The sequence below is a fragment of the Lissotriton helveticus genome, assembly GCF_964261635.1.
Source record: "Lissotriton helveticus chromosome 1_1 unlocalized genomic scaffold, aLisHel1.1 SUPER_1_unloc_34, whole genome shotgun sequence".
Lineage (NCBI taxonomy): Eukaryota > Metazoa > Chordata > Amphibia > Caudata > Salamandridae > Lissotriton > Lissotriton helveticus.
The window spans coordinates 872,602-897,250 of NW_027611675.1; the positions used below are offsets into that span (position 1 = coordinate 872,602).

Sequence of the window (24,649 nt, forward strand, 5' to 3'; positions counted from 1 at the left end):
CAGACACACACACAGACACAAACACGCACACAGACACACACACACACGTGCACACACAGACACACACACACAGACACGCACACACACACAGACACACACACACAGAGACATGCACACACACACAGGTGTGCAGCTCTGGTCCCTGCTTTTGCTCAGAGAAGCCAGTCTCATGCACAAACCTCGATGCACAAGAAACAAAAACTAAAATTTTAAAGAGCTAAGGATGCGCGAGATTACACAGAATTAAATCCCCTTGAGTGACATTCCTCAAAAGTAGTCGAAGATGGACCCTGTTTGGTGTTTGCTTAAGAAACCAGGAAGTAGAAGTTTTCTGACTGTGAGTGTCTTAACATCCACGTCTGTGTCTTTGCCGGCGCCAATGCTTGTTTCTCATATGAGACCCTGTCATGGACTCAAACAGCCATGTCTGTTTCTTTGCAGGCGCCAATGCTTGTTTCCCATAACACCCATGTCTGTGTGTTTACAGGCGCCAATGCTTGTTTCCTATAACACCCACGTCTGTGTGTTTACAGGCGCCAATGCTTGTTTCCCATAACACCCATGTATGTGTGTTTGCAGGCGCCAATGCTTGTTTCCCATAACACCCATGTCTGTGTGTTTACAGGCGCCAATGGTTGTTTCCCATAACACCCATGTCTGTGTCTTTACAGGCCCCAATGCTTGCTTCCCATAACACCCATGTCTGTGTGTTTACAGGCGCCATTGCTTGTTTCCCATAACACCCATGTCTGTGTGTTTACAGGCGCCAATGCTTGTTTCCCATAACACCCATGGCTGTGTGTTTGCAGGCGCCAATGCTTGTTTCCCATAACACCCATGTCTGTGTGTTTACAGGCGCCAATGCTTGTTTCCCTGCTGGACCTGGAGGCGGCGGTTCCGTCATCGGCCACCAGAGGGTGCTCCTCGCCTGCTGATGAATCCACTGAGCTGCACATGGGATGAAAGGAGAAGGGTTTCCTCTTCTGGGTCAGCGGCGGCAGAGACAGCACTAGCAGTGTTGACATCACTTCCTGGCTCTCCTGGTGTGTGCAGCCTGCTGCAGAGGAGGAACAAGCCCTGTCTGTCTGTGCACCGACCTTCATCTACAGACCCCCCCAGACCCCAGATCTGCCCTTGCCCCCCCTCAGACCCCAGATCTGCCCCCTCAGACCCCAGATCTGCCCCTGCCCACCCCTCGGACCCCAAATCTGCCTCTGCCCCCCCTCAGACTCCAGATCAGCCCCCCTCAGACCCCAGATCTGCCCCCCAAGACCCCAGATTTGCCCCTGCCGCCCCCTCAGATCCCAGATCTGCCCCTGCCACCCCTCATACTCCAGATCAGCCCCTGCTCCCCCCTCAGACCCCAGATCTGCCCCTGCCGCCCCTAAGACCCCAGATCTGCCCCCCCTCCCCACAGACCCCCAGGAGGAGGAGAGAGCCTGGACACGTCTGCACAGGTCTCTGCTCAGGTAGGAGATTGTCAGCACCTTCTGCTGTGTTTGTAGAAATAGACTGAATAATCCTGGAGGGAATCTCTGCAGGAGCCGGGCTGAGCTGGGCTCTTCTATCCAGGGCTCCTGGGGCTGAGCTAGGCTCTTCTATCCGGGGGCCCCTGGGGCTGAGCTGTCTATCCGGGGGCCCTGGGGCTGAGCTCGGCTCTTCTATCTGGGGCCCCTGGGGCTGAGCTCGGCTCTTCTATCCAGAGCCCCTGGGGCTGGGCTGGGCTCTCCTATCCGGGGCCCCTGGGGTTGAGCTGGGCTCTTCTTTCCGGGGCCCCTTGGTTTGAGCTGGGCTCTTCTATCCGGGGCCCCTGGGGTTGAGCTGGGCTCTTCTATCCGGGGCCCCTGGGGTTGAGCTGGGCTCTTCTATCCGGGGCCCCTGGGGCTGAGCAGGGCTCTTCTATCTGGGGGTCCTGGGGCTGAGCTGGGCTCTTCTATCCGGTGGAACCTGGAGCTGATCTGGGCTCTTCTATCCGGGACCCCTGGGGCTGAGCTGGGCTCTTCTATCCGGGACCCCTGGGGCTGAGCTGGGCTCTTCTATCTGGGGGGCCCTGGGGCTGAGCTCGGCTCTTCTATCCGGGGACCCCGGGTCTGAGCTGAGCTCTTTTATCCGGGCTGTTCTTGCCTTAGTACATCAGGTAGAACCGCCCATGATGGCGTGCCATGGGTAGTACGGTTGATACTTCATCTCATTCGTAGATCTAGGGCTGGTGCAGCCTTGTACTCATTTGTTCTTGCCTTAGTACATCGGGCAGTACCGCCCATGACGGCATGCCATGGGTAGTATGGTTGATACTTCATCTCATTCCTAGATCTAGGGAGGGTGCAGCCTTGTACTCATTTGGTCTTGCCTTAGTACATCGGGTGTACCACCAATGACGGCGTGCCATAGGTAGTACGGTTGATACTTCATCTCATTCCTAGATCTAGGCCTGGTGCAGCCTTGTACTCATTTGTTCTTGCCTTAGTACATCGGGTGTACCGCCAATGACGGCGTGCCATGGGTAGTACAGTTGATACTTCATCTCATTCCTAGATCTCGGGAGGGTGCAGCCTTGTACTCATTTGTTCTTGCCTTAGTACATTGGGTAGTACCGCCCATGACGGCGTGCCATGGGTAATACGGTTGATACTTCATCTCATTCCTAGATCTAGGGAGGGTGCAGCCTTGTACTCATTTGTTCTTGCCTTAGTACATCGGGTAGTACCGCCCATGACGGCGTGCCATGGGTAATACGGTTGATACTTCATCTCATTCCTAGATCTAGGTAGGGTGTAGCCTTGTACTCATTTGTTCTTGCCTTAGTACATCGGGTAGTACAGTCCATGACGGCGTGCCATGGGTAGTACGTTTGATACCTCATCTCATTCCTAGATCTAGGGCTGGTGCTGCCTTGTACTCATTTGTTCTTGCCTTAGTACATCGGGTGTACCACCAATGAGTGTGTGCCATGGGTAGTACGGTTGATACTTGATCTCATTCCTAGATCTCGGGAGGGTGCAGCCTTGTACTCATTTGTACTTTTCTTAGTACATCGGGTAGTACAGTCCATGACGGCGTGCCATGGGTAGTACGTTTGATACCTCATCTCATTCCTAGATCTAGGGCTGGTGCTGCCTTGTACTCATTTGTTCTTGCCTTAGTACATCGGGTGTACCGCCAATGACGGCGTGCCATGTGTAGTACAGTTGATACTTCATCTCATTCCTAGATCTCGGGAGGTTGCAGCCTTGTACTCATTTGTTCTTGCCTTAGTACATCGGGTAGTACCGCCCATGACGTCGTGCCATGGGTAGTACGATTGATACCTCATCTCATTCCTAGATCTAGGGAGGGCGCAGCTTGTACTCATTTGTTCTTGCCTTAGTACATCGGGTAGTACAGCCCATGACGGCGTGCCATGGGTAGTACGATTGATACCTCATCTCATTCCTAGATCTAGGGAGGGCGCAGCTTGTACTCATTTGTTCTTGCCTTAGTACATCGGGTAGTACAGCCCATGACGGCGTGCCATGGGTAGTACGATTGATACCTCATCTCATTCCTAGATCTCGGGAGGGTGCAGCCTTGTACTCATTTGTACTTTCCTTAGTACATCAGGTAGTACCACCAATGAGGGTGTGCCTTGCGTAGCTGTGTAGATACTTTCTAGGTGTTGTACGCCTCTGAAGATGGCACCATTCCAAGGGGACGTCTCATCGCCACAATGCTACTCCTCTGGTTGGTGTTGCAAGCGATCCAGAAGGCAGTTTTGTTGCTTTTTACAGGCACTTTGCCCGTAGTGGCGCTTATAGTCCATGGACAGATTGCTTGTATGGAACCCTGTGTCTGTGGTACAGGTCCCACTCGAACCGCTCTGCCTGCTTTGTTCTGCAATACATACTGTCCGAGTCACCTATATAGGACACTGTTTGTACAGAGCCAGTATGGTATCAGGTGATCCTGCTTTAGGGAACCCTGTTTGAAATTTTGAGGTATGTGGGGGCTAAGTGACCAACAAACCAATCTTGTGAACTGGACGGGTGAAAGGGTCCACCGGGTCGTGATATGCTTGGGGCTGAGTAGGAACGGCTGCATCTTTGTAGGAGTGGAAAACGTAGTACCGGCATCTATAGGACCAAAGTTCACCCATGAATAAAACATTTCAAAGGTATACACTGCATGTGCATGTACAACAAATGTTACTGCAACCCTGTGCTCAGGGTTGCCTATGTCTTCACAATGTTGTGTAACTTCTGCCCTGTGATTGACTCCGATCAAACCAGGAGCTCCATGTTTAAAGAACCCTTTCAACTAACGAAAGATCCAATGTGCAAATACCACAGATTTGTTTGGAATAGTAGTTTTGTGCTGAAAAATTCCCCTAATGGTCCGCTCTGGAAAACAAATCTACCTGAAATGTTTGTTAACTGCTCACATTGACCCCTTAAATTCTAGCCCTTCTCTCTCCCCTCCCCCACGTGCTGAGCACTTTCTTTTAACGTATTTTGGGTAGTTTGTGCTTAGGGTACATAACTTTTTTTCACAAAAGGTGCCCATGGCAAATTTGGCACCCTCTTATGTCTAACATACAGGGGATTGTAAAGGTACCCAGGGGTTTTGGATTCCCCTGGAGGGGACCCAGAAAATAGGCAAAATATAGCAACATTTTTACATTTTTTGAAAAAATAGGGAAAAAGTGCTCCAGAGAAAACTGTTTTTTTTCCTATAAAATACATTGTTGTACATTTGCTGTGCTAAGGTCACCATCTTCCCAGCTTGTAGGGACAAACACAGTTTTTTTTACAGCAGTTTTAACCCATTTTGCCTATTTTTTATGCTCTCCACTTTCTTCCAGTTTTTGGTGTAATCCACTGTGAAACCCGGGCGGGGGGGTCCAGGAAAGCTGCAGATTTATGAAAGTAGACACAACTCAGAATTCAGAAAGGGGTCATATGTGTAGATCCCTCAAGATTACTGTTGAAATAACAAAATATTGAAAATGAGTAGGACAAAAATGCCATTGGTGACAACATTTTCATCTGTGAATTTCTGTCACAATGGCCAATTTACAAAACTGTTATTTGTATATCTCTAAATTTGAGGGTGCCCATACTGGAATATGATTCAGAGGACGAGTCTGGCTGAGGTGTTCTGGTTGGTCTGGAGTTTGTGTAGCAGGGTTTTGTTGATTCCGGCATCGAGGGCGTTGCCGTAGTCCAGTCTGCTCGTTATGAGTGCATGGGTGACGGTCTTTCTGCATTCTGTGAGGATCCACTTTAAGGTCTTGCAGGGGATGTAGAGGGAGTTGAAGCATTTGGAGGCGATTGCGTTGATCTGGTGGGTCAAGGTTTGCTGCCTATGACGATCCTGAGATTCTTGCATGGGTGGTGAGGGTAGATGTTCGTCCTATCTTTAAGTCTGTCAGTGTTTTAGACAGATGATCTTCATCCAGTGGGCAATTCCAATCAAACAGGAATAAAACTTCATCCGGGTACTGGGCGTCTTGGCCATGAGAGACAGTTGTGTGTCAGTGTAGGAGAGGACCTTGATGTTATGAGAGTGGTGATTCTACCTAAAGAGATCATGTATGCGTTGAAGAGGGTCGGGCTCCGGAAAGATCTGCGTGGAACTCAGCAGACAATGTCACCGGTGTTGGACTTTGGCCCTTAGGGCAGGTTCACCCCTAGACTTTTTGCCTTTAAATGGTGACCTGGTGATGGTGATTTTTGGATTCTGCGCACTTTCACTGTGTCCCAGTGGAAAGTGCGTGCGCACTCTGAGTGCATGTGCTGAGCTAGGCCTGCCCGCCCATAGGAATGCATGGGGAATGTATGTGTCCCTGGTAGTTTCTGATGCGTGGGGTGTACAGGCTTGAGTCTGGTATGTGTGAACTCGTGAGAATGAATGCTGAGCAACGGTATGTGTGGCTTGTATGTGTCTAGTGGGGAAGTATCATTCCTAGACATGGCTGTACATGTGCAGTGAGGGTGCTGGAGCGTGATTGGCTGGAGCTGGCTGGCATGCCAGGCTCCAGGAAGTCTGGATGGGTCTGCCCGGTGGTGAGTGTGAGATTAGCATGAGTGATGTGTGGGAGGAATGTACCTGTGTCCTGGATGGGCTGGGTTTTCCCCACACAATGCTGGCTCCGCCCCCCTGTGGTGTGTCTAATGACCCAAGCCCTGCCAGTGAATAGAGAGGGTGGTTGAGGTAAACAGAGTACTCAAGAACCAGCTGCGACTGGTTACGCCCCCACCCTGCACCTTCAGACAAAGGAATATGGTGTATAAAAATGGGGCTGTGTCCCCACAGAAGTTGTTCTCTTCCAGGATCCTGAGGGGGCTGCTGCGGCTGCTGCTGGGCCAGAGGACCGCCACTTGGGGTGTCTCCCTGCCTGGAGACCCAGTGTGCTGGCTCTGGGCCCAGTCTTGCCCCCCCCTACCTTGCTGAAGGACTTTTTGTGGACCTTTATCTACTGCTAGCGCTGGTGAGCGCTTTCTGAGGTTCCTAGCGCCTGGGAGCGCTTCGTTTTCCTTCTAGCGCCTAACAGCGCTTTATTCTGGCTGGAGCGCATTTGCTCAGGAGTGCTGAGCCCCTCGAGTGCCCACCTCGAGTTATTGTTTATTTCCCCCTTTGAGCGGCTGCCCACGCCGCATTTGCCTGTGGAGTCACCGCCGCAGCCCGGAGTGTTTTTAAAACGTTGCCGGGCCGCTGCCAAGTGCGACCCGGATGTGGTTTGCCGGCCGGCCAATCAGTGAGCGGCCCGACGGAAGTCCCTCCCCCGCAGCCGCGACCCGGAAGTCAGGCAGGCCGGGGGCAGGACAGAGAGGCAGGCGGAAGCTGCTGCCTGCCGGGGCTCCCATGTGAAGGGAGAGCCCCGGGGAGAAGAGGAGCCCCGCGCTCCTGCAGAGGTGAGCCTGCTGAGGAGTCTGGACGTGTGCCCCGGGCGGAGCACGAACGAGAGGAGTTCCCCGCCCGACGGAGTCAGAAGAGCCGAGGAGCCTCCACCTGAGAGCCCGTTGAGTGCACGGGCAGAGGGAGGCTCAGGGGGCCTGATGTGTTTCTGAGTCCCCCGTGAGGGACTCCAACAACCCCACACTTGTGTTTTGAGCCCAGAGAGGCTCAAGAAGGGCATTTGGTATTTCGAGCCCGGAGAGGCTCCAACGTCGTGGGGGCATTCTGGCTGCAGAGCCCTGAGAGGCTCTGGGAGGGCCACAGTTGCTTTGAGTCCCCAGGAGGGGGCTCCAACGAAGGGGCACATTGTTTTAGAGCCCCGAGGCTCGTGAGTGCCTGTATATTTGTGGTAGAGCCCTGAGAGAGGCTCAAGGCGCCCCAGTGTTCCCCGGTCCCCCGTGAGGGACCCCGACAGCCCAGTGAGGCTGCAACTTTGCTCGTAGAGAGTCCAGAGAGGCTCTAGGGACAGTGATTTTGGCCAGAGCCTGCGAGGCTCCAGCGTTGGCCCATCATTGATGATTCAGCTGCCCAGCACTTCGTGGGCAGCTGCCACGTTTAGGCCCTGACATTGGGACACATGGACAGTCACAGGTGGTGACTTGTGAGTTTGGCGCCATTGTTATTGTTCTGCACCTCTGAATGAATGTTATGCATTGCATCATGTGTTATGTTCTTACACCCCTACAGGTACTGTAATACATAGGTGGTTGTTTTCTCCCTAGTGCAGGTGGTGCTAGTGAGATCCTGGTTACCAGTAGTTACTGGTTGTGTTATATTTTTGTGCTACAGTGATTTACATTCTAAGTGCTATTTCTGAAAGTGTTACTTCTGATTCCTGACAGTGGTCCAGGTGGCCCTGTCTTGTACATATCCCTTGTAAATTCTGCCCGTGCCTCTGGCACATTGTAAAGTGTGTGTTTTATCTAATGTGTTTTGGTGTAATACAAAGGCTATTTTTATATAACCTTGTGTGGAGTTTCCTTTGTGGTGGGCCCTGGGGGTTGTTGCTGGGGTGCGTGCGCAAATACTTAGCTGACATCGCCTCCAAGTTTAGCCTTGCTGCTCGCGCCACGTTACCTAGAGGGTGAGCAGGGGTTATCTTGGCGTGTAACTCCCTTGCCCTGACTTGGGAGTGGTGGTCTCTGACTGACTTTGGCGAAAGCCCTGGCCAGCCGGGGATCCCATTTCCAACAACCGGAATGCAACGTGTACGGGGACAGGATGACTGACTTGGTTCTTCCAGTCAGGAAGAAGCAGATTCATCGGAGTGCGTCTCGTTGGATTCTGATCTCCTGGAGGCGTTGGATAAGGATGGGGTGGGAGACTGTCTCAAACTCTACAGAGAGGACCAGGAGAATGAGATCACCATGTCTCTTGTGTCCAGAGTCATGCAGAGGTCATCCATGGCGGGGATGTGGACAGTATCCAAGCTGTGGTTGGGGCTCAAACCAGACTGAGTAGTTTTGAGGAGCAGATGGTCCTTGAGGTATGTTGACCATTTTCTCTAGGATGTAAACCGGGAATGGTAGCAGGGGGATCGGCCTGTGCTTGGCGAGCGTTAAAGGGTTTGAGGGGGTTTCTTCAGCAGTGGGAGGACAGTGGTGTCTTTCTCTCAATCAGGTCTTCCTTGGGGTCTATAGGAACATTGAGAGATCCACCCCCAGGCACCACCAACTCTGAATGCTGCATTAGCACAGAGTATTGGAGTGCCAGGCAAGGGAAAGGGGCTTTGGGGATAGGAACTGCGAGGAGCGAGATTTCAAAAAGAAAGCATACATAATATTCAGATGGAACCTAAGTTTTGAGTTCCCCATAAAACGTCCCTCGCTTTTGAAGGATTTGTTTTTTTTACCCTGTTTGGTGAACTTAGAACTCTCTCTCTCTCTCTCTATTCTGCTTTTTTGAGGGATTCTGCTTCTATACTGGCTCTCTTAAAATTAGGCTGCAAGATAAAGGGGATCAGGTGAAGCCACTTTTTCAACGCCAACCTTTTAACACCTTAGCTACACCCGATTCTAGACACTGCTACAAGGATACATTCCCTAAAGAGTTTCATTAAACATTTCTCTCCCTCTCCTTCAATAGTTCAACACCCCAGGTTAAGTCATCTGGCTGTGAAAGAAAGTTATATGAACTGAACAATAATATTCATGAATCATGTTCTTTATTCTTTATTCTTCAGCCAAACTGGTTTGTCTCTATGGAGCTGCCTTCCCTGGAATTGTTTCAACTACTAATGGTCTTGACTGGTAGCGCAAGAAATCAAGCTACATTTAGTCTATTCCTTCGAGTTAGAACCAAAGCTATGATTAGACTTGAAACGCTAAAAAGTTCGGCCAACTCAGCCCTTACCAGGTGTTTTACTCTCTCCCAAGTGGAGGCCGGACTCGGCCCTTACCAGGGGTTCCACTCTCTCCCGAGTGGAGGCCGGACTCAGCCCTTACCAGGGGTTTCACTCTCTCCCGAGTGGAGGCCGGACTCAGCCATTACCAGGGGTTTCACTCTCTCCCGAGTGGAGGTCGGACTCAACCCTTACCAGGGGTTTCACTCTTTCCCGAGTGGAGGCCGGACTCAGCCCTTACCAGGGGTTTCACTCTCTCCCAAGTTGAGGCCGGACTCAGCCCTTACCAGGGGTTTCACTCTCTCCCGAGTGGAGGTCGGACTCAACCCTTACCAGGGGTTTCACTCTTTCCTGAGTGGAGGCCGGACTCAGCCCTTACCAGGGGTTTCACTCTCTCCCGAGTGGAGGTCGGACCCAACACTTACCAGGGGTTTCACTCTCTCCCAAGTGGAGGTCGGACTCAACCCTTACCAGGGGTTTCACTCTCTCCCGAGTGGAGGTCGGATTCAACCCTTACCAGGGGTTTCACTCTTTCCCGAGTGGAGGCCGGACTCAGCCCTTACCAGGGGTTTCACTCTTTCCCGAGTGGAGGCCGGACTTAGCCCTTACCAGGAGTTTCACTCTCTCCCAAGTTGAGGCCGGACTCAGCCCTTACCAGGGGTTTCACTCTCTCCCGAGTGGAGGCCGGACTCAGCCCTTACCAGGGGTTTCACTCTCTCCCGAGTGGAGGCCGGAAGTGTGGCAGGGCGAGCGTACTCACCACCAAAGTGCTCAGCTGAAGAAACGTTGGCCAACAAACTCCGTGAACAAAACTGAGTGATCCAGTTTATCGCGGAAGCTCAGGAAGGAAGGGGTTACTTCGATCATTTCCTGGAATAGTAATCACGCGGTTCTGAAGCGGCACCCTTTTATACACTAACCACACCCAGCATGGCCAGCAATCGCGGTTTTTGGAAATCGCAGCGCAGATGCGTGGTCGTTCTCTGGAACTTAATAATTGGCAATATTAGTCCCATATTAAACCACAGAATCATCATGGGCAATACTGATTGCAGAACATGCAGAGGCCATTTCAGGCAGCGAGTACCTAACACAGCGGAGTTTGCAACAGGACCACATTCGGTGGTCTTTGAAAGCTAGTGGGCTTTTCCACAAGATAGTTGTCCTTCGCCTGAGTACGGGTCCTAGAGTGCTCACCACCGGAATTCTTAAGCTTGTAGAAAAGGTGGAATGATTGTGAGCATAGCGCTGATGTGTTGCAGTGCTCTGGAATATGCTTGCTGGGGCAGGGGTCTGATGGGCCCCCTGAGAGGATGAACTTCATGGTGGTGGCAGACCATTGGATTGGCTTTGGTTCTTTGGATGAGATCGGGAAGTGTTTGACTGGGCCTGTCCAGTCCGGCAGGAGGTTAAAGCTGCTGTAAATGGCGGTGATTTTGTGGCTGAAGAATTGAGAGCGGTCCTGCGAGGGGGTGATCGAGTTGGAGGCAGCTGATGGTGAGGTGAAATCCTTCACAATTTCTTTACGTCTGTTGGTGGTGCCATCAATATACTCTGCAAGAGTGGCCCGTTTTGTGTTCTGGATCATTTGGTAAGAGGGTCTCAGAGCGGATTTGAACATGCTCCTCTCTTTATTTTCCTGGCTAATTCTTCATTTGTGCTCTAGTTGTTTGCAGTGACGTTTCATCAGTCTGGTTCCCCTGTGTACCACCTAGCTTGCAGTCTAGATCTTGTTATATTGCAGTTTTGGAGGGAGCAAGGGAGTCGACACAGGAGGTGATCCAGTGGTTGAAATTCTTCATGGCTTTGGGGAGGCTGGTTGCCGTGTTCAGGCCAGAGGGTGTTGAGAGCAGTGTTCCAGTCCTTGTCAGTGAGGCTGGTCTTGTTTTTGAGGGCTGGTCTGGTGGGGGTGTGTGTGTTGGACCAGGATGCTGAACTTGATGAGGGCTTGGTCTGTCCAGGAAGCTGGTGAGGGCTCCTTGAAACTGATTTTGTTAAGGTGGTGAAAATAGGATTCAGGAGGTGTCCAGTGACTTAGTTTGGTTCCTTTACTCTTGCAAAGTCTTATTTTTAGTTGGAGTTGGCATGGCCTTCTAGATAGAACTTCACGGCTCCGAGTTGGATGTAATTGCTAGTGTCCAGGGCTAGTGGTGTGACGATGTCCATTATGGAGCCAGCGAAGTTTGTGTGCGGTCCTGGTGGTCTGCTGATGAAAATGCCGCTTAGGGTGAAGTTGGCTGTGATGTTGTGTCTTTGGCACTAGGAAAAGCCCCCTTACCGACGGACCACGCACGGAACCTGGGCATCATCCTGGACTCCTCACTCTCGATGACTAGACAAGTCAACGCCGTCTCATCATCATGCTTCAACATCCTACGCATGCTCAAAAAAACATTTCGCTGGATCCCCACCGAAACAAGAAAAACGGTCACCCACGCACTGGTTACAAGCCGTCTGGACTACGGAAACACCCTTTACGCCGATTCCACCGCAAAACTGCAAAAAAAACTCCAACGCATCGAAAATGCTTCAGCCAGACTCATACTAAACATCCCCCGCACAGACCACATTTCCGTTCACCTGAAAAACCTTCACTGGCTCCCCGTCAACAAGAGAATAACGTTCCGTCTCCTCACCCACGCACACAAAGCCCTATACGAACTTGGACCTGAATGTCTCAACACGCGCCTTTCCTTTTACACCCCCACCCGCCAGCTGCGTTCGTCCAACCAAGCCCTCGCCGCTGTTCCGCGCATCCACAAAGCCACCATGGGGGGAAGATCCTTCTCCTACTTAGGGGCCAAAACCTGGAATTCCCTTCCCATCCACCTCCGCCTTACTCAAAACCACCTAACCTTCAGAAAACAACTTAAAACCTGGATATTCGATAAATAAACCTCCCCCCCCTTCCTCAAGCGCCTGGAGACACTCTGGGTATGTAGTGCGCTATATAAATTATGACTTGACTTGACTTGACTTGTGTCGCTAATGGAGTCCTTGAGATTGATGGTGATTCCGCCTCTGAGCTTGTGAAGTTTGTCTTGCCTGGTGATCTTACACCTGGGGGGGGAAGTGGCTGCTGAGATGCCAGGTGCTGATGCAGGGTTCAGCCAGGTTTCCGTGAGCAAAAGTAGGTCAGGGTGTCGTTGTGCAGTAGGTCCCAGATCTATGTGGCTTGGTTGGTGAGTGAGCGCATGTTAATTAGCATGCTTGTCAGTGCGGAGTGTTGTGCGACTAGTTGCAGGACTGTGTGTGCGAGAGAGTGGGGTTTTGGGTGCTGCTGGTGCAGATGCGGTGAGTGTTGCGTGTGAGTAAGTGCATGAAAACTTCCAGGAAGCGCAAGAGATGGCTCCCTCGATGTTGTGTGGGGCAGTGGGGCAGTGAGGCACCAGCATGTGGAAGGGTTGCTGGGATAGAAGGCGCGGAGGATCGCAGTAGGTAGTAGTGGGAGTGGAGAGGACCAGGGTTCCTGTCACTGGGCATTGTCCATGCATGGATGGGCGCAGACTGGCTTGCCTTTGGCATGCCTTCAGGGCAAATGGCCATGTCTGAACTGGGGTGGCGGAGTGAGCTAAAGAATGATGATGGATTAAACCCAGATCAGTTGACTGTGGGTGAGTGCTTGCAATGTTCAACACTCTGTCTATAATCCCCTTTGGTATCACTTTGTTGGCCGTAAGTTGGCAGGGTATGCCCAGACGTGGCTCCCGTGCCCACCTTGCCACTGAGTTCAAGCTAGCCTGGCTGATGACAGCTGATTAGCTAGAAACTGATACCAGGATGCTTGTTTCTAGTCCAGGGAAGACATGGCTTGGCAGTTGGGGCAGGACTGTTCCTATGAGGCACAGGGTCAGACTGATTTGCATATGGCCATGTCTGCACTGGGGTGGCGGAGTGAGCTAAAGAATGATGATGGACAATGGGCAGATGGATAAGATCCCCTCCCTCTTTGAACTTACATTAGGGAAAGAAACCAGTGGCTGTCGGTGGCATCAGTTGCATGACAGCTACTGCAAGACAGTCCGGCTCAAGACCATCTTTAGTGTTTTTAAAGCATGGAGTGCTTCACGGAGAGCATGTGGCATTGGTAGATTATGATTCCACACACCCTTAAATAATAATTTTACACTCCCAGAAGTATTTAGAGACACTTGTATGGGAAAATGGAAGAGAGCAGGAGTAAATAGAATTGGCAATTACTTTTCCCCCACTGGTCTTCGATCCTTCGAAGAACTGAAAGAAGATTTTACTTTGAATTTGCGGGACTTTTTAAAATGTCTTCAAATGAGAGATCTTCTTGAACGGAAAGGAGGGGGACAGGCTAAATTTGGGAAGGTTTAAATTATTGAAAGGATAACCCAAAGTAAAGTAAGCGGCCCTCCCTGATGATATGGACAAACCTCCAAAAAATGAAAGGTGAAGGTAGGAGTGTCCGACGAGACATTTTTTATGCTCATGAGTTATTGCAGTCGGTTTTGATATCTGCTAGGTCACAGGCACAGTTTAATAAAACATGTTTCTTTTTGTATTATACACCTGACAAAATCTCGAAATGGAGTTGAGGGAAGGGAACATGTTGTCCTCGCTGTGCCCTCTGTAATGCAGAGAGAGTTCATATTTTTGCATCATGTCAGATTTTGCAGAAATGTAATAAAGATATCATAAAGTTTTTATCAGAAGTGTTAAAAAATGAAATAACACATAGGGGCTGATTCTGACGCGGGTTGGAAAGCCTTCCCACCCAGGGCCTGATTCTGATGCGGGTTGGAAAGCATTCCCACCCAGGGCCTGATTCTGATGCGGGTTGGATAGCATTCCCACCCAGGGCCTGATTCTGATGCGGGTTGGAAAGCATTCCCACCCAGGGCCGGATTCTGATGCGGTTAGGAACATGTGCTGAACCAAATCGTATCTGGAAGCATCCGGATGCATCGTACTTGGTCGGTCGGACTTTCCCGATCTGAGTGGGTCGGAAACCATTTCCAACCCGATTCGGTCGGGAAGCATTTCCAACTCGCATCAGAATCAGCCTCTGAGTGTGTAATCCTGCTCGGGACTTTTGAGACTAATCGGCGTAGGGCATGGCATGAACTGATTTTTATTCCTATGGCGGTTTTACGAATGTGTATTGCCGCTGCCTGGGTGGATGCTAATGCACCAACATTTCAACAACGGCTTGGTAAGTAGTTAGCAATGTCTAGAAACAGCCATATATAGGTGAAACGGGAGGAATCAGCGTAATAAAGGTATGAAAATCTGGGACCCTCCACGTGTCTGGATTCAAACTCAAAGTGGAGATTGAAGATGGAGTAAGAATTTGCACTTTATTGAATCTGCACAAATCACATTAGGATAAATATTCTTTTCCGGGATTATTTTAGTCTTTTTTAGTAAATTCTATTGTATTTCGAAATTTGAGATGGAAGCAGTATTTTGCCTTACATGAAATAATGTAAAGAACTTTGGGAAGTGGGTGATGTATTAACTCTTACTCCTGTCTGAGTGGGGGAGGGGTGGGGTAAAAAATGCAAAATGATTATAGATTCACCTGGTCAAGTGACGCTATTCGATACATTAAAGGGGCTGAAAGATGCAAAATGGATCAGGACATTTCCCTCTTTCTGAGGTCAGATGAACATGTGCATCGTGTGTAGCGCCTCGAGTCTGGGGTGTGAGATTATAGCGCCTCGGTCCAAGCCACAGTCCTGCCTCTGGGGGGCGCCTCTGGGCAGGTCCAGGGAAGCAGTGTCTCTCTTCGGGGCCTGTGCATAGCGCACTGAGGCTCAGGGCGGAGTCAGAGGCGCTGGATGTGGTGGAATGAACTCTGGGCTCCTCTGTCCTGAATGAGAATCCTTCATGGAGAGGCCTGTCCAGAGGAGGGGCAGAGGAGGAGAGGCCAGTCCAGAGGAGGGGCAGAGGAGGAGAGGCCTGTCCAGGGGAAGAGAGGCCTGTCCAGGGGTGCAGAGGAGGTGAGGCCTGTCCAGAGGAGGAGAGGAGGTGAGGCCTGTCCAGAGGAGGAGCAGATGAATGGAGGCCTGTCCAGAGGAGGGGCAGAGAAGGAGAGGCCTGTCCAGAGGAGGGGTGCAGAGGAGGAGAGGCCTGTCCAGAGGTGCAGAGGAGGAGAGGCCTGTGCAGAGGACGGGCAGAGGAGGTGAGGCCTGTCCAGAGGAAGGGCAGAGGAGGAGAGACCTGTCCAGGGGAGGGGCAGAGGAGGTGAGGCCTGTCCAGGGGTGCAGAGGAGTAGAGGTCTGTCCAGGGGTGCAGAGGAGGCGAGGCCTGTCCAGGGGAGCAGTGTCTCTCTTCAGGGCCTGTGCATAGCGCCCGGAGGGTCAAGGGCAGAGTCAGAGGCGCTGGATGGGGTGGAATGAACTCTGGGCTCCTCTGTCCTGAATGAGAATCCTTCACCGAGAGGCCTGTCCAGGGGTGCAGTGGAGGTGAGGCCTGTCCAGTGGTACAGAGGAGGCGAGGCCTGTCCAGGTGTGCATAGGTGGTGAGGCCTGTCCAGGGGAAGAGGAGGTGATGCCTGTCCAGGGGTGCAGAGGAGGAGAGGCCTGTCCAGAGGAGGAGAGGAGGAGAGGCCTGTCCAGGGCGCAGAGAAAGAGAGGCCTGTCCAGGGGTGCAGCGGAGGAGGGGCCTGTCCAGGGATAAGAGGAGGTGAGGCCTGTCCAGGGGTCAGAGGAGGTGAGGCCTGTCCAGGGGTGCAGTGGAGTAGAGGCCTGTCCAGAGGTGCAGAGGAGGAGAGGTCTGTCCAGGGGTGCAGAGGAGGAGAGAGAGGCCGGTCTAGGGGTGCAGAGGGGGTGAGGCCTGTCCAGAGGAGCAGTGTCACTCTTTGGGGCCTGTGCATAGCGCCCGAGGCTCAGGGCAGAGTCAGGGGCGCTGGATGGGGTGGAATGAACTCTGGGCTCCTCTGTCCTGAATGAGAATCCTTCACTGAGAGGCCTGTCCAGGGGTGCAGAGGAGGTGAGGCCTGTCCAGAGGAGGAGAGGAGGTGAGACCTGTCCAGAGGAGGAGCAGATGAATGGAGGCCTGTCAAGAGGAGGGGCAGAGAAGGAGAGGCCTGTCCAGAGGAGGGGTGCAGAGGAGGAGAGGCCTGTCCAGAGGTGCAGAGGAGGAGAGGCCTGTCCAGGGGGTCAGAGGAGGGGCAGAGGAGGTGAGGCCTGTCCAGAGGAACACCTACACCTGTCCAGGGGTGCAGAGGAGGTGAGGCCTGTCCAAGGGTGCAGAGGAGTAGAGGCCTGTCCAGGGGGTCAGAGGAGGTGAGGCCTGTCCAGGGGAGCAGTGTCTCTCTTCAGGGCCTGTGCATAGCACCCGGAGGGTCAAGGGCAGAGTCAGAGGCGCTGGATGGGGTGGAATGAACTCTGGGCTCCTCTGTCCTGAATGAGAATCCTTCACCGAGAGGCCTGTCCAGGGGTGCAGTGGAGGTGAGGCCTGTCCAGAGGAGGAAAGGAGTAGAGGCCTGTCCAGGGGCAGAGGAGGAATTCCTGTCCAGGGGTAGAGGAGGTGAGGCCTGTCCAGGGGTGCAGAGGAGAAGAGGCCTGTCCAGAGGGCAGAGGAGGAGAGACCTGTCCAGGGGTGCAGATGAGGTGAGACCTGTCCAGGGGTACAGAGCAGGTGAGGCCTGCCCAGGGTAGCAAAGGAGGAGAGGCCTGTCCAGGGGTGCAGAGAAGGAGAGGCCTGTCCAGGGGGTCAGACGAGTAGAGGCCCGTCCACGGGTGCAGAAGAGGAGAGGCCTGTCCAGTGGGTCAGACGAGGAGAGGCTTGTCCAGAGGAGCTAAGGCCTGTCCAGGGGTGCTGAGGAGGAGAGGCCTGTCCAGGGTTACATGGGAGGTTAGGCCTGTCCAGGGGTGCAGAGGAGGCGAGATCTGTCTAGGGGGTCAGGCAAGGAAAGGCCTGTCTAGAGGAGCTGAGGCCTGTCCAGGGGTGCAGAGGAGGTGAGGCCTGCCCAGGGGTGCAGAGGAAGAGAGGCCTGTCCAGGGGAGCAGTGTCTTTCTTCGGGGCCTGTGCATAGCGCCCCGAGACTCAGGGCGGAGTCAGAGGCCGTGGATGGGGTGGAATGAACTCTGGGCCCCTCTGTCCTTAATGAGAATCCTTCACCGAGAGGCCTGTCCAGGGGTGCAGTGGAGGTGAGGCCTGTCCAGGGGGCAGAGTTGGCGAGGCCTGTCCAGGGTTGCAGAAGAGATGAGGCCTGTCCAGGGGGCAGAGGAGGTGAGGCCTATATAGGGGTGCAGAGGAGGAGAGGCCTGTCCAGGGGTACAGAGGAGATGAGGCCTGTCCATGGGGCAGAGGATGCTAGGCCTGTCCAGGGGTTCAGAGGAAGTGAGGCCTGTCCAGGGGTGCAGAGCATGTGAGGCCTGTCTAGGGGTGCAGAGGAGGAGAGGCCTGTCCAGGGGTGCACAGCAGGTGAGGCCTGTCTAGGGTTGCAGAGGAGGTGAGCCTGTCCAAGGTGTTGCAGAGGAGGTGAGTCTGGTCCAAGGTGGTGCAGAGGAGATCAGTCCTGTCCAAAGGGGTGCAAAGGAGGTGAGGCTTGTCCAGGCATGCAGAGGAGGAGAGGCCTGTCCAGGGCTGCATGGGAGGTGAGTCCTGTCCAGGGGTGCAGAGGAGGTGAGGCCTGTCCAGGGGGTGTAGAGGAGGTGAGGCCTGTTGTCAAGGGTTATGTTTACTGACAGTGCAGACACTCCTAGGAGCAGAACAATTAGATTTTTCAAATTCCACCCCTGGTTTTCCAACAGCCACCAACTGAAGAGTTAACTAGTGGCCGTGAGAACCAAGCCGAGGGAAAGGGTAATGGGACAGAGAAGAGACTGCCTGACCTTCTGGCTCTTCTACTCTACTTCTTCCTTTCTGCCTTACTCCGTTTTATTCCTTTCTTACTCCCTCTCTATCTTTAAGCATGAGTGGAAATCGCTGTAAAAGAAAAGAACACCATTACTAATTTCCTTCAATTCCTTCTCCACTTTCTTACTCTTTCTCTCTCTCCTTACCCGGAGTGCCTATGGCTTTTGCTCTTCTTCTATTCTACAATATAAGTATTTTATTCTTTGGTAACCTGCATTATAAACAACGTTTTAGCATCCTTTAACTCTGTCCGTTAAGTTATTGTTTTTCACTCCTTCGTTCTTTCACTCTCTGCCTTACTTTCTTATCTTCTGAATTCTTCTTACTTCTCCCTTAGAAACCTTCTGGAGCTTCCGCAGTCAACCAAGCGACGAAGAAATCAGGAACTGAAGTATTCAATGGGTAAGTATTAATTATTCTCCTTATATATATTTTTTCTATTTACTTTAAATTGGTATTTCTCTCTAGTTCTAAATTACCTAACTAACCGACGCACCGAAGCACTGTAACCTGCGCCTAAGCCTGGCACAAAACTGCACTTTTTCTATCTAACTAGACTACAGAAAATCCGTTGATGAGTGCGTGGTTCTAAAATCAACTTCACAGCTTGTCTAGACCTTGTGCCCGTGTCCAGTACAACAGGACTAGACCGGCAACTTCCACCACGGTCCTCCCTGTTGGTAGTACAGGGGAGAATGCCCGGTTCCACAGTATAATCACCCGCGACCTTTTGCGAGCGGGTGATCCTTGCAATGCCGGTTTAATGGCAGATACTGTGGGACAAAGAAGAGCTTTAATTCCTTTTTCCTGCACCCTGACAGTACCCCCTCGCAAGGTTAAGTCTCCGGGCTGAGGTTTGTGAGGAGTTTACGAGTGAAAAATCTTAGTTAATCAGGGAGCATGAACATCTGATTGTTCCACCCACGACCTATCCTCTGGGCCAAAACCCTTCGAGTCTACAAAGATAGAAGATTTTCCCTCGAAGGGACTTTGAAACTAGGATTGTTTTAACTTCAAATTCTTCTCGTCCTTCCACTAAAATAGGTTCTCAGTTTCTCAATTCTTTCAGATGAGGTGAAACCTTTTTAAGGTGAGAAACATGAAACACTGGGTGTATTTCTAGATGTGGTTTAGTTTTAGTTTGAAAGTCATTGGATTCACTACTTGCTCCACAAGAAATGGACCTATAAATCGGGTTTGAAACTTTCTATTTCCTTTAAGCTTTAGGTTTCTTGTGCTTAACCAAACCCTGTCCCCTGTACTCAAATCTAGTTCAGGTCTTCTTTTTTTATCTGCACTTTGCTTGTAGCGTTCCTTAGCTTTCATTAAGTTCTTGGTGGCAGACTCGTGTACCTTGCTAAGATGCTGTACAAAGTTTTGTGCTGCAGGCACCGAGACTTCTTTAGAGGAAACCACAGAATTTGGATGCCTTCCATAATTCAAGTAGAAAGGGGAAAAACCAGTAGAGGCATTCTTAGCATTCTTATGTGCAAACTCTGCGGTCCAAAGAAGATCAAGCCACTCTCCCTCTTGATCCAAGAGAAACAGTATGAGATACTTTTCTAACTCTTGATTGTCCCTTTCAGTTTGACCATCTGTTTGTGGATGAAAACTCTTTGAATAACGTGTCTCAATTCCCAAACCCCTCGTGTAAGCCTTCCAAAAATAGGATAGAAATTGAGATCCAGATCTGTGATCAATACCTTTGGAATGCCATGTTTCTTAATAACACTTTGATTGAATTGTGTGACTATTTGTTTTGCAGCTGATTTCCCTTTCTGGGCAACAAAATGCTCCATTTTTTAGAAGGCTTCTTCTATGACTAATACTGAACTGAATCCCTGACTAGAAGGCAATTCAACTATCAAATCCATAGTCACAGTGTGCCAGGAAAATGGAGGGGTAGGCAAAGGTCTCAATAAACCCTGAGGAGCCAGCTTATCTGTCTTCCCCATTGCACAAATCTCACAGCCTTCCACATAAATTCGAACATCTTTGGACAACCCTGGCCACCAAAACTGTCTCCTTAACAACTCCTCCATTTTGATGGATTCCAGGGTGACAAGCCAATGGACTGTCATGACAGTCGATCAATGCTTGTTGTTGAAGTTCTTTGATTGGTAAGTACAAGGCCTTGGAATGAAACGGTAATCCATCGTCAATTTCTTGAGTTGACTCCTTCTCTGCCCTGGTCTGCATTTCTTCAGAAGCTAAGGCTTCATTGACTTTGTCTACGACAGTTTTCTCACTAGTGGCTCCAACGATCTAAGTTTCAGGAATTATATTTTGATCTTTGTTAGATCTGGGGGTCTCTGGTTGGCAAAGGTAGGTACTTGTGACAAGCAGGGACCCTCTCCTCTAGTCAGGACAAGGGGATTACACTCCTAAAATAACCCCTGCTCACCCTCTAAGTAGCTTGGCACGAGCAGTCAAGGCTTATTTCAGAGGCATTGTAAGTTAAGCAGTTGTGACCACATACAGTAACCCAGTGACAACACAACAAATGGAAACCACACAGGGTTTATATAAAAAAAGTAGACTTTATATAGAGTTACCACAAGACCATAAACGACAAAAATACACACTATGATTACTTTAAGATGGTAGATTTAAGCTTAGTTCAGTTCATCTCTTAGATGCGACACTCTGCGTCACTGTATCTTAGGTTGCGTTGCGCTTCCACGACAAGCAATGTCGCAGCGTTGGGAAATGCGGCAAAGTTCAGGTGCAAAGAAATAAAGACGTGAAGATCTTCCAGATGCGGCACGCTTCTCGGATATGCGAGAAGATCTCGGTTCGATGCATGGACTACAGCAGCAACATCCAAGAAGCGACGGCAGCAGCTCCAGCGGTGACGCTCTTCACCCACGATGCGTGGAGCTTCAAACACGATGCGACAACTACAGCGGCAACATCCAAGATGCGAAGGCAGCAGCTCCGACCGTGGCACGCTTCTCGGGGGATGCGAGGTGCTCTTGGTCGATGCGGTGCATACGACAGTTCCAGCAGCGACACCCTCCTTCGGAGTTGCGACGGCAGGCACAGCGACGGCGATTTCAGAGGCATTGTAAGTTAAGCAGTTGTGACCACATACAGTAACCCAGTGACAACACTACAAATGGAAACCACACAGAGTTTATATAAAAAAAGTAGACTTTATATAGAGTTACCACAAGACCATAAACGACAAAAATACACACTATGATTACTTTAAGATGGTAGATTTAAGCTTAGTTCAGTTCAGTTCTTAGATGCGACACTCTACGTCAATGTATCTTAGGTTGCGTTGCGCTTCTACGACAAGCAATGTTGCAGCGTTGGGAAATGCGGCAAAGTTCAGGTGCAAAGAAATAAAGACGTGAAGATCTTCCAGATGCGGCACGCTTTTCGGGGATGCGAGAAGATCTCGGTTCGATGCGTGGACTACAGCGGCAACATCCAAGAAGCGACGGCAGCAGCTCCAGCGGTGACGCTTTTCACCCACGATGCGTGGAGCTTCAAACACGATGCGACAACTACAGCGGCAACATCCAAGATGCGAAGGCAGCAGCTCCGACCGTGGCGCGCTTCTCGGGGGATGCGAGCTGCTCTTGGTCGATGCGGTGCATACGACAGTTCCAGCGGCAACACCCTCCATTGGAGTTGCGACGGCAGGCACAGCGACGCCGACATGCTCCGACCTTGTTGCGAGATTCTTCTCCTGATGCGGTGCAAAGCGACAACTACAGCGATGACACCCTCCTTCGGAGTTGCGACGGCAGCAGCAGCAACGGCAACACGCTTCCACTTTGTTGCGACACGCTTCTCTCCGATGCGGTGCAGTGCGACAGTTCCAGCGGCGACACCCTCCTTCGGATTTGCGATGGCAGGCATAGCGATGGCGACACGCCTCTTCTTGTTGAATCGCGCTTCCAGCTCCTTGCGACATGCAGTTCCTCAGAATGCCCAAAACAGCAGCAGGCACTTCCACAAGAACTCTGGGGAGCTGGGGGTGAAGTCTGTTGTCCCTGAGACTTCAGCAGGAGGCAAACTCTTTTCCAAGCCTTTGGAGATCCTTCACACGTTGAAAGCAAAATACATAAAGTTCCTTTCTCCTTCCTTTGGCAGTAAGGCCACCACTGCAGGCCAATTCCCCAAGCAGCACTTCAGCTTGGGAATAGTCTCTCCTCAGTTTCTTCAGGTTCCTCTCCTCAGTAAAGGTTTTTTCTTGTAGCCCAAAGTGATCTAATTTCATGGGATCAGGGTCCCAATATTTATACCCCAAAATCCTTTGTTCTCTAAGGGGAGAGAGGCCTCTGCCAGTCCAAACCAGTTCTGAAGCACTCTGTTTACCAGACTTCTCCTTTCCTTTCACAGTACAGGGCATGCATATCAGACACCCCACAGGAAGGGGAGCCAGCATTGTGGAAGGCAAGTACAGTCCTGGAGCACTTTGTTTACAGGACTCCTTCTCTTCTTTCAGTGTGCAGGGCAGAGACATCAGCCGCTCCCCAGGAGGTGGAGCCAGCATTGTGGAAGGCAGGCACAGCCCTATTCAGAGTTCAGGTACAATTCCTCCCTCCCATCTAGATGCAGATCTTTCTATTCACCACTCAGTGACTCATCCTGTCTCTCGGAATCCCCCAGCACTGTCACTCACAAAATCAGACAAAGGAATACACAACCTAGGGGAGGCAGGCCTGAATGGTTAGGCAAGCAAATACCTACTTTCTAAAAGTGGCATTTGCAAACACAGAATATTAAAACCAACTTCACTAAAAGATGTATTTTTATTATTCTGAGTTCAGGCATACCAAACTCGAATTTCTACCATGTTCTCTGAGTCAGTTAGGATTATAAAATATAACAATTCTAACAGCCCATTCTGGCCTATGGAAAACAGGTAGCCTTGCAATAGTGATAAAACGAAAATGGCTGTAATTCACTATTAGGACATGCCACACACATCAGGGCTTGTCCTACCTTATACTGACAATGCAACCTGCCTACCATAGGGGTGTCTGATATGAAGAATTGGGAAGGTTTAGGGACTGGCAAGTGGGTGCACTTGCCCAGTCAGCATGACAGTACCAGACTGCACACAGACTCTGCAATGGCAGACCTTAGACACATTTTACAAGGCCGCTTCTGTGGGTGGCACAACCAGTGCTGCAAGTCCAACAGCAGCATTTGGAATTACACACCCTGGGCACACTTAGTACACTAGACTAGGGTCTGATAAGTACACTAAATAGCCAAACATGGAACCACTGATTAATACATTTATTTATAATAGGGAGAGCATATGCACTTTAGCCCTGATTATCGGTGGTAAAGTGACCAGAGTCATTAAACCAATAAAAACAGGTCAGACAAAATACAGGAGGAAGGCAAAAAGTTCAGGGATGACCCTGCAAAAAGGGCTAAGTCCAATAATCTCTAATGGGACTCTTTCTTCCATCCGTGTCAATGCGAGACAAGGCATCTACCTTTACATTATTTCTTCCCGGCCGATAATTATTACAAAGTCATAATTGGCGACATACAGAGACCCCCTAAGTTGGCATGGTGTGAGCGTTCTGGCAGACTTTAGAAACTGAAGATTCCGGTGATCGGTGAATACCGTCACCACATGTTTTGCTCTGAGAAGGTAATGTCGCCATTCTTGGAAGGCATCTTTGAAAGCGAGGAGTTCTTTATTCGAAATAGTATCAGTTATTTCCGCTGGTTGCAATTTTCAAGAGTAATATGCCACCGGATGCAACTGTTCGGTCTCTTAGTGTCTCTGTAAAAGTACCCCTCCGACGGCCTGATCAGAAGCATCAGTCTCCAGGTAAAACGGTTGCGTAGGATCCGCCTGCAGCAGAATTGGCGCAGTGGACAAAACTCTTCTTCAGGAACTGGAAAGCATCTTCTGCCTCGGCAGACCATTAAAAAGGTACTCCTTTCTGTAGCAATTTAGTAATTGGAGGTACCTTCAGGGAAAATTCTTGAATGAATCTGCGATAAAAATTTGCAAACCCGATTAAGCTCTGAATTTCATTCACAGAGGTTGGAGGAGGCCGATTTAAGAACGCCTTATTCATTTTAGCATCCATGGTAAGACCTTCTGGAGCAATTACAAATCCCAAGAAATCCACAGGTTTCACTCCAAAAGCGCACTTTTCAAGTTTTACGTAAAGCTCGCTTTCCTTCAGGCAATGCAAAACTCTTTTGACCTGTTGCTGATCTTCTTCTGATGAGGAATAAATGAAAATGGTTTTGATGTAAACAATCGCGCATTGATCAATGAACTCCTTCAGGACATCATTAATTAAGTACTGGAACGCTGCAGGAGTGTTGCTCATATTGTAGGGCATCACTAGGTACTCATATTATCCATACTTTGTTCTGAATGCTGTTTTCCATTTGTCTCGACTTCTCATTCAAATTAAATGGCACACCCCCTGTAAATCTAACTTCATGAAGATTTTGGCATCTTTTAGTTGATCTAGAAGAACTGAAATCAGGGGAAGAGGATAACGATTCTTTATTATAATCTTCTTCAAGGCACAATAATCT

General features: G+C 50.6%; 1 pseudogene across 1 annotated transcript in view; it reads left to right on the forward strand.

Annotated features, from left to right (window-relative positions):
* LOC144805939 (uncharacterized) overlaps positions 1-24,649 on the forward strand; it is a 372,336-nt pseudogene that overhangs the window by 317,824 nt on the left and 29,863 nt on the right. Inside the window, exons 2-3 of the transcript XR_013605634.1 lie at positions 1,458-1,469; positions 18,447-18,511. The product of XR_013605634.1 is annotated as an uncharacterized LOC144805939 (transcript). The remainder of the gene's footprint in view (positions 1-1,457; positions 1,470-18,446; positions 18,512-24,649) is intronic.